The 13,824-nt window shown below is 55.5% G+C and overlaps 1 pseudogene; it reads left to right on the top strand.

Moving 5' to 3' along the window:
- Nucleotides 1-4,943: 4,943 nt before the first annotated feature.
- LOC114489457 lies at nt 4,944-13,599 on the top strand (annotated as a pseudogene).
- Nucleotides 13,600-13,824: the final 225 nt, after the last annotated feature.

Genomic DNA, 13,824 nt, shown 5'->3' with positions numbered 1-13,824 from the left:
GCCAGAAGGAAAGGGTGTTGGGGGTGGGTGGAGGTGGGCAAAGGGACAAAAAATGGGGACAGAAAGGGACTTTCCTTGCAATGACAGGTGCACAAAGCAGTGAGCAGATGAAGTTTTATTGGGTTCTACACTTCAAAACTGAGTTTGTGAGTCAATATCATCCCAATACATTCAATTTTAAAACTATAGTGCAATTTATAAAAGGAAAAAGAGAAACTATTAAAAAACAAGCAGTAGGTATATTCAGTGTTCATTCAAACATTCCCTCAACTGTGCTCTGTCTTTGTAGTTTTCCCCACAAACCGCTGACAGAGGGGGTGGGGCGGGAAGAACCGTGTTCTGCTGCTGGTAACAGAGACCAGAGGTGCCCGGGGCTTCAACTAAACATGGTCCACGTTCCTCTCACGTGAGATGACCCCAGAGGGCGGCGGTCCAGAGCTGGTCTGAGAGCTCAGAGAGGCATCCACGCCCCAGCCTCCACCTGTCTCCATTCTCTGCCCTCTCCGTGTGTGGCTTCCATCCCCAGGTGGCCTCTTGGTGACGAGATGGCTGCTGAGCTCCAGCTCCAGAGACGGTGTCCACCCAAGAGGAAGAAGGAAGTGGGGGGAGTGTGGATCTCTCTGGAGAAACACAACACAGCACCCACCTGCAAACCATCGGCTCAAACTTAGTCCCTAGAATTTAGTGGTATCAAACTCATTTTCACTGGAGACAACATCAGCCTCACGGTTGCCTTGTGAGGACGAGGCAAAGGACAGAATGTAATTTTAGGACCATATAAATGTAACTGCTCCTTATTAGGGGCAAGGAGCTCGGCACTGCCGCTGGGGAGAAACTACCTCCTGGGTCGGATAAAACGAAGCAGAGGGTCCCTTTTGGTCATCCAGCCTTGTGTTTGCCTCCTGTGCCCTAGATACTCCCGTCATCGAGAGGGAAGCAGTACCTCCCCCCAAGAAACACGGTCTGTTCACTGAGCAGAAGCAGGGAACAGATGGGGCACAAGGGAGCAGCCTCCTCCACCCCAGACCCACATTCACACAATGGGATGCATCACAGTCCATCAGCCACAGTCACACTCAGGCCCTGGGAGCTCAACTCATGCCCTTGAGACCTAAACACAGTGTCTCTGGAGGCCCCAGGCCACAGGTAGACCCTGCTGGTCCCCAAGTCCCCTGACAGACACATTCACAGCCTCTCCCATCCAACCTCAGAGAACACAGACCCTGAAGCACAGAGAGGTGAGCACACCTGAAACCCAGGTGCAGCTCAGATGGGGGCAGAGGGTGGATGGACCCTCTCAGCAACGCCCCCAAGAACCTTCCCTGGAAAACCTGGAACCTGCCCATCAGTCCCTGACAGTACCGCCCGTGGGAACCTGAACACGGTGCTGCTTGGGAGTGGATCTGAGACCTGAGTGTCACAGGGCCAGGACAGGTGGCGCGGGCCTGCCGTCTCTCTGTCACTCCTGCACTGGGCTCTGCTGTCAAAGTCGTTAGCCAACGACCACAGTGACCCTGTAATCCTGCACCCTCCTCTCCTCCCACACTGCCCTCTGCTGCTCTGTCCTGGTTCCTCTGCTAAACACACTGTGACACAAGTGACATGAAGCAGGTGTGTGCAGTGAGACACTGCTCACACCCCCCCACACCCAGGACTGATTCACGCAGGTGACCACACAGAGAGACCCAAGGGTGGGAGTCAGGGCTGGAGCTGGTCTGCACTGCCCCATCCAACTCAGGGTCCCTGTTCATGCCAACCTTGCCCACTGGTTTCTGCCCAGCAACTGATGACACACAAGGCTCTGAGCCAATCAGAGAACAAGTGTTTTCATAGAGAGACTTTTGCCCTGTTTCCCTTGCTGAGCACCCTTTCTTCCTCCCCACCCTTCCTTCCAGATCATAGATGCACCTATGATAAAGAGCCCTGGAATACCTTTGCTCTGTGATTTTCAGTTGAGAGTTCAAAGGTTAATTACGGGGAACTGGTAAGGCCAGGGCCCCAGGTCTCCCTCGGAGGAAGGCTGAGGAGCTGGGGGAGCCTGCAGGGTGTCCCTCACCCAGAGGAGGAGTGTGGGGCTGTGAGCCTGCAGGTGAGGGCACAGGGGAGCGTGGAGCAGGGCAGGTAAGGTCTGGACTGGGACACCTGTGGGAATGAGACAACGGGAACCAGGGAGCTGGACACCTGCCCGTCCCTGGGAACTTCCTGTGGTCAGAGAGGGGCAAGGCCCCTCACTGTCTCTCCTGCTCATCTCTGGGAACATGTTCTAGGAGATTCCAGAAGAGAGATTGACACCAAACCCAGGTTTGGCTGCCTGCCACTCATAAGCCAATAACTGAGAGACAGGGACTGGTGGGAGGAAAGTAAGTCCATTCAAGGGCCCACAGCTCGAGATAATGGGGATTTCAGCTTAAAGACCATCTGAACAACGGACACAGGCAGGGGTTTTTGTAACAAGGGAGAATGAGGAAAACAATAACACAGCAAAGACACGGAAAGGAGGGTGCTGACAGTTCTGTGTCGAGGGGACAATGTGCAAGCAACACAATCTGTTCAGGTGCCTGGTCAGGTCAGCAAATCTCCCAGAGCTGAATGTCTGAGGGTGGACTGAGCTCCTTCTGAAGTTAGCGTCTGGAATTCTTAAGCAAAATGGCTGTTTATCTGAGTCACATAAGTTAGCAGGTCATCATTTATAGAAATAATGTGGAAAGAATAGTGGGGTGGGTTACCAGGTGTGTGTCTTAAAGTTTTATTGTAAAACTCTGGCCAGTGTAGCTCAGTTGGTTGGAGCATCGTCCCACACACAAAAGGTTGGGGATTCGGTGCCTGGTCAGGGCACAAACCTAGATCTTGGGTTAGAACCATGGGTTAGGCAGCCTATGAGAGGCAACCAATCGATGTTTCTCTCTCTCCCACTCTCTTTCTGTATTTATCTCCTAGTTTCTCCCCCTCTTTCTTCTTTCTCAAAAAGCAATGAAAAAAATGCCTTCGGGTGAGGATTAGAAGACAGAGATTTATATGTAAATAGGTTCATTACAAAATTACTTGTAAAATGAAAAATCTGAACCCCCCACATACAGGACAGTTGGAGAAAGAATCCACACACACTGTCTGACCACAGAGGGGGTTCCAATCCCCGTGTCTGCACTGACTCTTTGGAAAACCGTCTATTCAGGTCCACTGCTCATTTTCTAAATCAGGTTGTTCATTTTTATTGGTGTTTAGTTATATGAGTTCTGTATACATTTTGCATATGAAAGCCTTTTTTAGAAAGTAGGTCTAATCACTATCTGCATTTTATTTTATTTATTTATTTCAAGTATCCATTTACTTATCTGTAGAGAGAGGGGAGAAGGAGGGAGAAAGAGAAGGAGAGAGACAATGGAGTTCAGGAGAAACATCAGCCGGTTGCCTGTCACAGGGCCCAGCTGGAACCTGGCCCACAATCCAGGCTTGTGTGCTGACTGGGGATCAAACCGGCAACCTTCTAGATCGCTCAACACACTGAGCCACACCAGGCAGGGTTAAACATTTTTAATTGCATTATTGGCAAACATCTTCTTCATTTAGTACATTGTCTTTTCATTTGTTGATGGTTCCCATGCTGTGCAAACACTTGTTAGTTGGTCATGGTCCCATCTGTCTGTTCGTCCCTCCTTGCCCTCGCAGGAGGAGACTCACCCAAGGGGACGTCACTACGAGCAGAGCCACAGCGTCCTCACCGCCTGTGTTTTCTCCCGGTTTTCTGGTCTCAGGTTTCCCTTAAATCTCTGATCCACTTTCCTTTCCTGGCAGGTGGTACAAGACAGTGACCCAGGTACATTGCTTCTCCTGTGTCTGTCCAGTGTTCCCATGATTTTGAGAGACTCCTGGCCTCATTGTACGCTCCTCCCTCCGTCGTCACAGAGTAACTGAGCACATGAGTGAGGGCTCCTGTCCGGGCTCTGCTCTGTCCCGTTGAACTAGAGTCTGTGTTTATGCTAGGGCGTTGCTATCGGACAGGGTGACTCCTCCAACTTCCTTCTTTCTCAAGATCCATTGGCGATGGGGGGGTCCTTCTGGACCCGTAGCAAGTTTAGGATTAGTTGCCCTACTTCTGAGGAGAAGACCCCTGGTCTTTCCCAGGCCTCGCTGGAACCTGCGTGCTGCTGTAGCCCTGAGCACACTCTGTGTGTGTTAACCCTTCCAACCCGCGAGCTCAGTGTGTCCTCCCACTGATGTGTGCGCGCTCCAGGTTCCCTCCTCATCGTCTTCCAGTCGGCAGGGCACAGGTCTGCCACCTCTTCCCTCACATTTATTCCTGGGTATTTAATGCTTTTTCATGAAAATGTAAATGGAATTTATAAAGTTTGTCCCTAAGATGAATCATCAGTAGGGTATAGAAATGCAGCAGGTTTCTGATTTTTTATTCTGCAAAACATGCACATAATTGTAAAAGCACAGGATGCAAAAGACTCCGCTTCTGCCCTGGAAGGAATGGGAGCCCCTGGGAGGGGCTGAGCAGCAGGGAGGTGAGGGGTCAAGACGTCCTGGCTGCCATGCGGAGCACCACCTGCAGGGGGCAGCAGAGAGATCGGGGACTCAGAGCAGAGGGGCCTGTGTTCCTCAGAGGGTGATGCTGGGGGTGGGCACCTGGCTGTGGCAGGAAGTGTGGGTGAGTGGAGGGATTCTGAGCACGTTCACACAGGAGAGCCCCAGGCTACTTAATGCTCAGGGTTAGTTGCGTACACTGCTGTTCCATGTTTCATGGTGATTTCCATGTTGGATCCGAGGTTGATAGAATCGCCAGCAGACATGTGCAGACCAGGCTCTTGGGTCAGCAGCCATTGCTGTTGCGCCCCCTGTCGGCCCTGGGGAGGCAGCGTCTCCATGTGGAATTCTCCACCTTTTTCCAGGTGGTCACTGCCACCCAGCCCCTGCTGGTGTCTCTCTCTGCCCAGCAGGGAAAGATGGTGAGGCTCCTGGTCCTCTGTCTGCTTGCCCTCCTTGTCTGCCTCGCCGTGGTCCAGCTGCTCAGCCCCTGCTCAGGTAGGACCTGCTCTGCGTTTGTGCATCTGAACCCTTCCCTTGGGGCCCAGTCAGAACCCTGGACTCCCCGCCCCCCACCCCTGCAAGGCCTGTCCAGATGCACTTGTGTGAGGACTGAGTTCCTGTCTAGGTGTCTCTCCCCTTGCCCTCCCTGCTGGGTCACCCCTGGTCCTCTGGCCCCAGCTCCCTCTGACGGAGCCCCCCCTTCTGATGACCAGCTCAGTTTGCTGTGGTTGGACCCCCCGAGCCCATCCTGGCCATGGTGGGTGAAGACGCTGAGCTGCCCTGTCACCTGTCCCCGGAGATGAGCGCTGAGACCATGGAGCTGATGTGGGTGCGACCCAGCCCCAGGCAGGTAGTGCACATGTATGCACATGGGCAGGAGGACACGCCGGCAGCAGAGTATGGAGGGAGAACTTCGATTTTAAGAGAGGACATCACTGTGGGGAAGGCTGCTCTCCGGATTCGAGATGTCAGAGCCTCTGACAGCGGAAACTACCTGTGTTATTTCCAAGATGGAGATTTCTCTGAAAATGCCCAGGTGCAGCTGAAAGTTGCAGGTAAGACTCAGGTTTGATCTGAGCTCATTTCCCTGGAGTCAAGGGAGGAGGGTCCATGCCCACCAGAGAGCACTCTTAGCTCCTCACCACCAAGGGTCAACCAGGGCCCCCCCCCCACCTCCCTCCCTGCTTCTCTGAGGACCGAGACAGACCCAGGTCGTCCCCCAGGAAGGGCTCCTCCTGCATCCAGTGAAGAGTCCCTCACCCCGCCCACCAGGTCTCAGCAGGGAAGTAGAGGGCGTGGCTGTGGGCCCCCCAGGTGCCCGCTGCTGTGGGTCCAGGGGCCTGAGCTGCAGGGACCACACCTGTGGTGCCCACACCCTCCAGCCAAAGGCCCCGGGACACACGTGCAGTTGAACAGGGTGTGCCCATCCCTGGAGCAGTGAGGGGGGACGCACAGGGGAGGAAACCGGGGTGTCTCAGAGAAGGGGTGTCAGGGAGGACTGGGTGTGACCTCTGGGCTGTCAGGGGACTTGGGGGATGTGGAAGCAGGGCTCTGCTCTGGGCTGGGTGCTGTCAGGAAGGTGCAGGGGTGTCATGGGTCACTCCCAGCCAGGACAGGGAGGGTGGTCACTGCTGAGGTCTGCACACTGTTCCTGCTTCCTCTGTGCTTAGACCCACTGCTGAGTGGTCTTGACTGTGTCCTGACCCGTCCCAGTGACAGAGTGACCTTGTCTGAGGTGCTGCCCCGTGAAAGTGCTCGTGTCCGGGTGTCGGGGCTGCACTTCACCTTCTCAGGACACAGCCCCGCCCTGGGCTTCTGCCTGGTGGGTCCCTGGGGAGCCCAGCAGGGGATGGACTGTGGGGGGTCCTGGCTTTGTCCCTGCAGGGCCTCCTGAGCCAGACACTGTCCCTCCCTGTAGATCACAGGTCCTCTGAAGAGAGTCCTCCCCACAGGACTCTGTCCTCTCAGGTCTGTAAGGGCTCCCTCCCTGCTCCCCTTGTGTTTAGGGATTCAGTGTCAGTAGGAAATACCCCACAGTTCCTGGTCTGGGTCAGAGCTCCTCTGTGGAAAAGGTTTCCCCTCTCCACAGTCACGTGACAGAAACCTCCCAAGGTGGAGGGACTCCAAAAGGAGGCTGACACCTGCAGCATGAATTACATCAGAGTTTCCCACGGGGACAAGCACACAGAGCACAGCTTGGGTGGCAGCAAGACAGTGCACAGATCCTTCCCCCACATGGCAGGGCAGAGGCTCACACAGGACAGGCGGGAAGGATAGGGGCTCTGGGGTGGGACCTGTTTCAGATAAGGGGGAACCACTTCCGAGCTTGCCCAGGGTGGGGTGAGGGGCTGTTCCAGGAACCAGCATGTCTGGGCCATGTGGGAGAGGAGGGTCCAGCAGTCTCTAAAAGGGATTTAGAGGAAACAAAGTCATTTCCAGCCCAGATCCCCCTGGATCCAGCATGAGGGTCCGGTGATGGTCAGACAGTGGTCACACCATGGGTCAGTCTCTCCTGCACAGCACACTCTGGGAACAACTCCTGTGAATCCCTGCTGGGCTCATCCAGGGTGGGTGTGCCCCTCCCTGCTGTGGAGACCCCCACCAGTGCACAGGGCTCCCCAGGATTCAGGCTCACTGTTCCTCCCCAGCGCTGGGCTCTGACCCCCACGTTGAAATGAAGGGCTACGAGGCTGGAGGGATCCGTGTGGAGTGCACGTCAGCCGGCTGGTACCCGCAGCCCCAGGTCCAGTGGAGAGACGCCAGGGGACACAGCTTGTCTGCTGAGGGGACCACAGGGGCTGCAGACCCCCAGGGCCTCTATGCAGCTTCAGCCTCTGTGATCCTGGAAGGCGGCTCTGGGGAGGGGGTCTCCTGTGTCATCAGAAACCCTCTGCTGGGTCAGGAGAGGTCAGCCAGAGTTTCCATCCCATGTGAGTGCCCTGTCCTCTGCCCTGGGCTCTGCACTGTCCCTGGGGGAAGGTGTGGTTGTCTGCTGCTGACCTGCGTCTGTGCAGGGAACAGAAGGGACAGAGCAGGGACCTGCTGCTCCTTCCCCATGAAGCTGTGTGTGTCACAGACACCTTCTGAGCACTTCCTGCGGCCACACACGGTGCCAGGGGATGGGAATTGAGGGGGACAAAGGGTCAAGGTCAGCAAAGACAAGAGATAAGGGGAAAATGTATATACAATGCAAATCTTAGAAAAAGGGCTGATCTCCTTAATGTATAAAACAACCAAGTAGAACAATGAGCAGAGAACAGGAAGTATCACTTCACAGAACAGGAAATGACTCACGGAAAAGTGTCCAATCTCACTCACTGGGGAGGTGATTTCCACCTGTGAGACTGGCAACAAAGGAAAAAACGAGGTGATTGGTATCACATTCTGATGGCAGAATTTTGGGGAGACAGTGACTCTTAGAGGTCTGTGGCTATTTTTTTTTTTTTTTTGGTCAATAAGGACAATTTCCATTGGGGACACCAGAGCCTCCTTATCCAGAGGACTCATTCATTCAGTTACGCAAGACCCACTTCTGGGACTTTAGCTGACAGATCAGCTCACATTTCTGTGTAATGATTCATATAAAAGGTTATTTCCTGCACCATGAACTGTAACAACAAAGAGTCAGAGACGGTGCAAGTGCCTCCGAGGGGCCGTGTGTGCAGGGGGCGCTGCCCTGTGAGAGCAGACACAGACCTGCCCCCTGTGCTGAGGCGGGAAGGCCGCCCAGACCCGGGGGAGCAGAGGGAACCACCTGTGGACCCGCTGGTGTGGAGTGCTGTCTGCGGTGTGAACAAGATGAAATAAAATTATATTAATGTTTTTTAAATTTAACCAACACTTGTATGGCACTCACTATGTGTCAGGCACTGTGTAAGCATTAACTTAATCTCTTACCAGTCGGGACACCAGGAACAGGTCCTTAAGTCATTAGTTCAAGGTCACAGAGCTCGTCAGGTGGAAGACCCAGAATTGGAACCCAGACCCTCCTGCTCCAAAGTTCATGTTCTTAATCCCCAGATTAAAGTGACTCAGAAGGAGATAATAAATGGCACAGGGAGAAGCAATGGAGAGATTTCAATGACTTTCTATACTTTCTTTTACATTCAAAATATTCCCTTGTGAGAGGCAGTTACTTCAAGACAACGGTGTTATGTGCCAGTGAAAGTTCTGGGCACTTTGGGGAGAGAACGATTGTTTTCAGTCCCCAGATACTCTGAGACCCAGGGTGGTCATCAGCTCAGGCTCACCCTCCGCAGGACCCTTCTTCCGGAACGCGCAGCCCTGGGTGCTGGCCCTGGGCATGACCCTGCCGGCTCTGCTGGGGCTGCTGGCGGGGGTGGGCTACTTCCTGTGGCGACAGCAGAAGAAGATCCAGGCCCTGTCCCAGGAGAAGGAGAGGGAGCGAGCGGAGAAAGAAGCAGCTCAGGCGGAGAAGGAAGCAGCTCAGGCCAAGGAGCAGCGAGAGCGAGGCGCCAAAGGTGAGGCCCAGCTGCAAGGTGGTCACCACCTCACGGCCCCACCCTGCATGCACCACATGGGTCCTCTATTCGATCCCCTTTAAAGGAGTTTCTTTTTCTGCTTATTTCCAGAGAAGCTGCAGGACGAACTCAGTAAGTGGCGATCCCCGGCCCACACGTCCTGGGGTCCCTGCATTACAGGAGTCACTAACCCCTCACATTGTTCCCTGCAGGGTGGACAAGGATCCCGTACCTACCACGTGAGTACCCGGACCCGCATCTCCACCTCTCTGCTTGGATAGTTCAGCCACTTTGCTCCCTGCTAACGTCCCAGGGGAAGAAATGAGGACGCTGGTGGGGGGACCAGGCAGTGGTCTGTCTCAATGGGGGAACGGGCTGCCGTCTCTCTCCACCAGGGGGCGCTGGCTTGGGACACCCCAGGAAACCCCAGAAAGTAGACTGGGCCGGGACTTGACTCAGTGTGGGAGTCCTTGCTTCCCTGCTTGGTTCACAAACTCTGTAGCCCACCAAAAAGAAAGTCAGAAGGAGAGAAAAGTGTCTTAAAAACAGGAGTGGCCGTGGCAGTTGTCACAGACTTACCGTCACTGCTGAAAAAGTAGTATCTGAAATTTTCCCATTAGGTTGGTCCATTGTTTCCGGAGTAGGCAGGAAATAATGCAGATTGAGGGGAATGAATCCCAGCACACAGGTACACGTGTGTACACAGGGCAGTGTGTGCACAGACACACCCAGGTCCTGGAGAACCTGGTCATCACTTATATGACAGGGTCGTGGTCCGGTCCCCCAGGGGACGTCTGACCACAGATAGTCCCAAACCCTGAACACACGAGGCTTTTCCTTTTCACGTAAAGGAAGGCTTCTTGTTGGCACAGCAGCACTGCAGCATCACTGTCCTTGCTCATTGTAGTTGTTATTAAGTGAAATAGGGGTGACAGAACACCAGCAATGTGACACTGGGACCGTCCATGTGTCACAGAGACGCTCTTCAGTCACTAAGGGTGGGTGGGCCCAGGGTAGATTCCTGAGGGGGCAGGTCGGGGCAGACAGCAGGGGACCTCATCATGCTGCTCAGACTGATGTGCAATTTAAAACTCATGAATTGTTTGTTTCTGCAACTTTTATTCACCATCCCCAACAGTGGTTGTCAGAAGGTCACTGAAACTTCAGAAGCTAAAGCGGGGATGAGAGGTGACTGCTGCACAGACAGGGACAGGACAGCTGTGGGGTGACCCTGGGACAGCCCGTGCAGGGCGCCTGGGGGTCCTGAGCTGCAGCTGATGGAAAGAGGAGGGGGAGCCGGGGAGGGAACAGGCAGAGGGAGAGGGAGGGAAGGTTGGGGGCACACAGGAAGATGACAGGGGGCACAAGAGACAGAAAGGAACTGATTCAGAAATGACAGTTCAGGTGACTGTCTGTCTCCATTGCAGGTGAGGAGCGGTCTCAGGTCTATGCAGGTGAGTGAGCCTGAGGCTCTCAGGTTTCCCGGCTCCTGTGTGGGAAGCACGTGCAGCCTTTCCTGCCGGGGGAGCAGCCATCGCATCCAGCTCAGAGGCTCATTCTCTGTGTCTGCACCACCCCCTCCTGTCTGGTCACTCAGAGAGGACCTTCCAGACCCAGTGTCCACTCGCCCTGCTGACACACACGCCCATACCCGGCACAGCCTGGTCGTGTCCCCACGGCCCCAGCGTGATGGGGGGAAGCCCAGCACTGGGAGAGGGTTCAGCCTGGCCCGCAGAGCTGCAGATGAGGGGAGTGGACGTTGGAGGGGACTGAGGAGAGGAGAGAGAAGAGGCTCAGTGAGGACGGTGGGGGAGGGGGACAGAAAGAATGACCTTTCCTTGTCTGTGTCTCCTTCCCTCCAGAGTTGAAGATGGCCCTCTTCCAGCCTGGTGAGTGGGTCCCTCTGTGTCCCCAGGACAACCCCCGAGGGCTCCTGCTCCCTCTTTCCTCTGCAGCTCTTGACAGGGACAGTTCTGGTGGGTGACCTGAGGTTATGGTCTCAAAGGTGTCCCCTACCTGCTGCCCAGAGCCCAGGGAGCAGGGACAGAGGCCATCCTGGGGCCCACAGGTCTCTGTGGGAGGCAGAGGCAGGAGGGGTGGGGCTGGAGGGAAGGGCTGCAGGGAGAGGGAGTGGGGACCCGACCAAGCTCCTCCCCTCCTGCCCCTGTGTGTCCCCGAGTTCTGCCAAGTCCCACAGTCACTGCTGCTCTGTGAGGGCTGGGACAAGGACCGAGTGAGGTGGTGACTGTGTGTTGTCAGAGCACCCACAGGAACCAGACGGCCTGTTTGAAGGGGGTGTTTGTCTGACTCTAATGACCATGGTGAGGAGAAGGTGTCTTAAGACCTAAAAACGATGCAGACAACTCCTCAGACTGTAACAGACTGTGCTGTAGGTTGACTCACTCACAGGGGTGCAGGGTCAGAGAGGACAGAGGACCCCACAACCTGCACAGATCATCCCCTGACAACACACCCCTCACAGCACTTTCTCACACTGTGACTCGGGCACTGATGACTGACAGGAACAGGGACAAAGAATGCGGCAGCACCAGCCACACCTCCTGGTGGTCCTGTGACAGGTGACCCTTTATCATCCACACGGTCCCCAGTGTGGAGTTGACCTCGGTGCCCCTGTCACTCTGGCTGTTAGACAAAAGTGCTCATGGCCGTGTTTAAGGGACACGGATGGCCGCCACCTGGAGGCTTTGGTGTGCTGGCTGAGGACAGTGAGGTGGGTCAAAGGTCACAGCAGAAGAGGTGAAAGAGATCCCTGACACAGAGATGGGGTTGGGTGGGTTCACAAGGACAGGTGGGGTGACATTAGGCAAACCAACCAGGACCACTGGGCCCAGGGGTCCCAGCAGTGGGGGCTGTGACCCCCCCCTTGGCCCAGGGCAGAGGGAGAGGGAGGACTCACTTGGGCCTGGAGGGGGCACCTGGGGTTCAGGGGGAGGGCCTGTGGGGAGGAGCTGTGGTGGAGCATCTCCCAGGGGGACGTGGGGGTCAGCACTGTGCCCCCTCTCCTCCCTCCTTACCATGTCCAGCCTGCACCTCCCCTTGGCCAAACCCACAGTAACCAGAGGCCAGGGGCCCAGGGGTGCTGTCCATGGAGGACTGACTCCTGGGCCAGAAGGAGTGGGACAGGTGGGGAGGGGACCCCAGAGCACCTGGAGCCCAGCCTGGCTCCGAGCACAGGAGGGACACGGTGTCTGTTGTCACACCAGGCACTTCCTCTGTGCCCAGCCTGGGGCTGAGTCTACCACCCAGTTGTCCTATTCCACCCCAGAGATCAGTGTTTTACCCCCACTTCTCAGACAGGAAATTGAACTTGAGATATTCCGTAGCTGGTGTCTGAGGAAAGAGAGAATATGCAGGAAAGGACGTCCCCCAGCTCAGGGGGCAGAGCCTGGGCTGACGTTTAATCCATGTGACTATACAGCACAGGTGGGCTCAGACATTCTGGGGCAGAAACAGGGAAATGGTAGATCCCAGCCCTCCTCACCCTCCCCTTCCTCACCAAACACCAGACCCCTGCAGTGTCCCTGGCACGGCTGAGGGTCATGTCCAGGGTGAGCTGGGGACCCCAGACTGTGGGCTTGGCTTCCTGCCCAGACCCAGGCCTGGAAGGCTGAGGCTCTGATGTCCAGGCCCTCTGACCACACGCCCTCTGAACCCCCTGCAGCGGATGTGTTTCTGGACCCAGACACGGCGCACCCCGCCCTCCTGGTTTCTGAGGACAAGAGGAGCCTGCAGTGGACAGACACATGGCAGAACCTGCCAGAAAACCCCAAGAGATTTAACCGGGCGTACTGTGTACTGGGCTGTGAGAGCTTCATGTCAGGGAGACACTTCTGGGAGGTGGAGGTGGGGGACAGGGCACAGTGGCGTATTGGGGTGTGCAGGGAGGACTTGAGGAGGAAAGGGAAAGTTAAAATGGCCCCTGAGAATGGATTCTGGACAGTGGGGCTGTGGCCTGGGAAGGGTTACAGGGCTCTCACAGACCCACAGACCACAGTGACCAATGTGAGCCCCCCTGAGAGGGTGGGGGTGTTCCTGGACTGTGAGCTGGGGGTGGTCTCGTTCTACAATGCCCTCGACGGGTCTCACATCTTCACCTTCCCGCACACCCGCTTCTCTGGGCCTCTGAGGCCTGTTTTCAGGATCTTCAAAAAGGAGCCCACTCCCTTGACCATTTGCCCAGCACAGAATTGAGTGGGAATGTCCCTTATGTCTGACCCAGGGCCTGACCCTTCCCTGGAGACCCCAGTGTCCCCGGGCTCAGCAGGTGGGAATGGGGACCCTCAGGCTGAAGAAACGTCTCTGCTTCCTGCTGCCCCGCCTGGAGCTGAGGGCCTCCTGGACAGCAAACCTCTCAGCAGGAAAACACTAAACACACTGATTGACGGACTTCACTGACACTCCCTCAGTTTTTCCACATGAGAGACAAGGAGACCAGGGTGCAGACAGTGAGTTAACTTTCCAAAGGTGAGTTGGGGGCTTCGAATGACCAGAGCTGAGATTTATAGGTGACTTCACAGGTACTGGATGATGTGCTAATTGTTTCAGGTGAACCTCACTCACTAATACAACCTTCCTTTAGAAAGGTGGAAACTGAGGCAGCAGCAATTAACTGACGTACATAGTTCACACAGATTTTCGTGCTGAATGATGTCCATCCCCTGCATCTCCCCCTCCCTCTCGTCTGTCCCTTTGCAGCTGATTGTCTTGTTGGGTAGGGTTATGGGCAGCCCTGAGGGTCCCTCCCAGGACACCAAGGGTAAAGGTCACTGCAGGTGACTGTGAAGGCCACACC

The sequence above is a fragment of the Phyllostomus discolor genome, chromosome 14 (assembly GCF_004126475.2).
Source record: "Phyllostomus discolor isolate MPI-MPIP mPhyDis1 chromosome 14, mPhyDis1.pri.v3, whole genome shotgun sequence".
NCBI classification, from domain to species: Eukaryota; Metazoa; Chordata; class Mammalia; order Chiroptera; family Phyllostomidae; genus Phyllostomus; species Phyllostomus discolor.
Note: the sequence above shows the minus strand (reverse complement) of the source record. Positions and strands in the feature narration are given on the sequence as shown.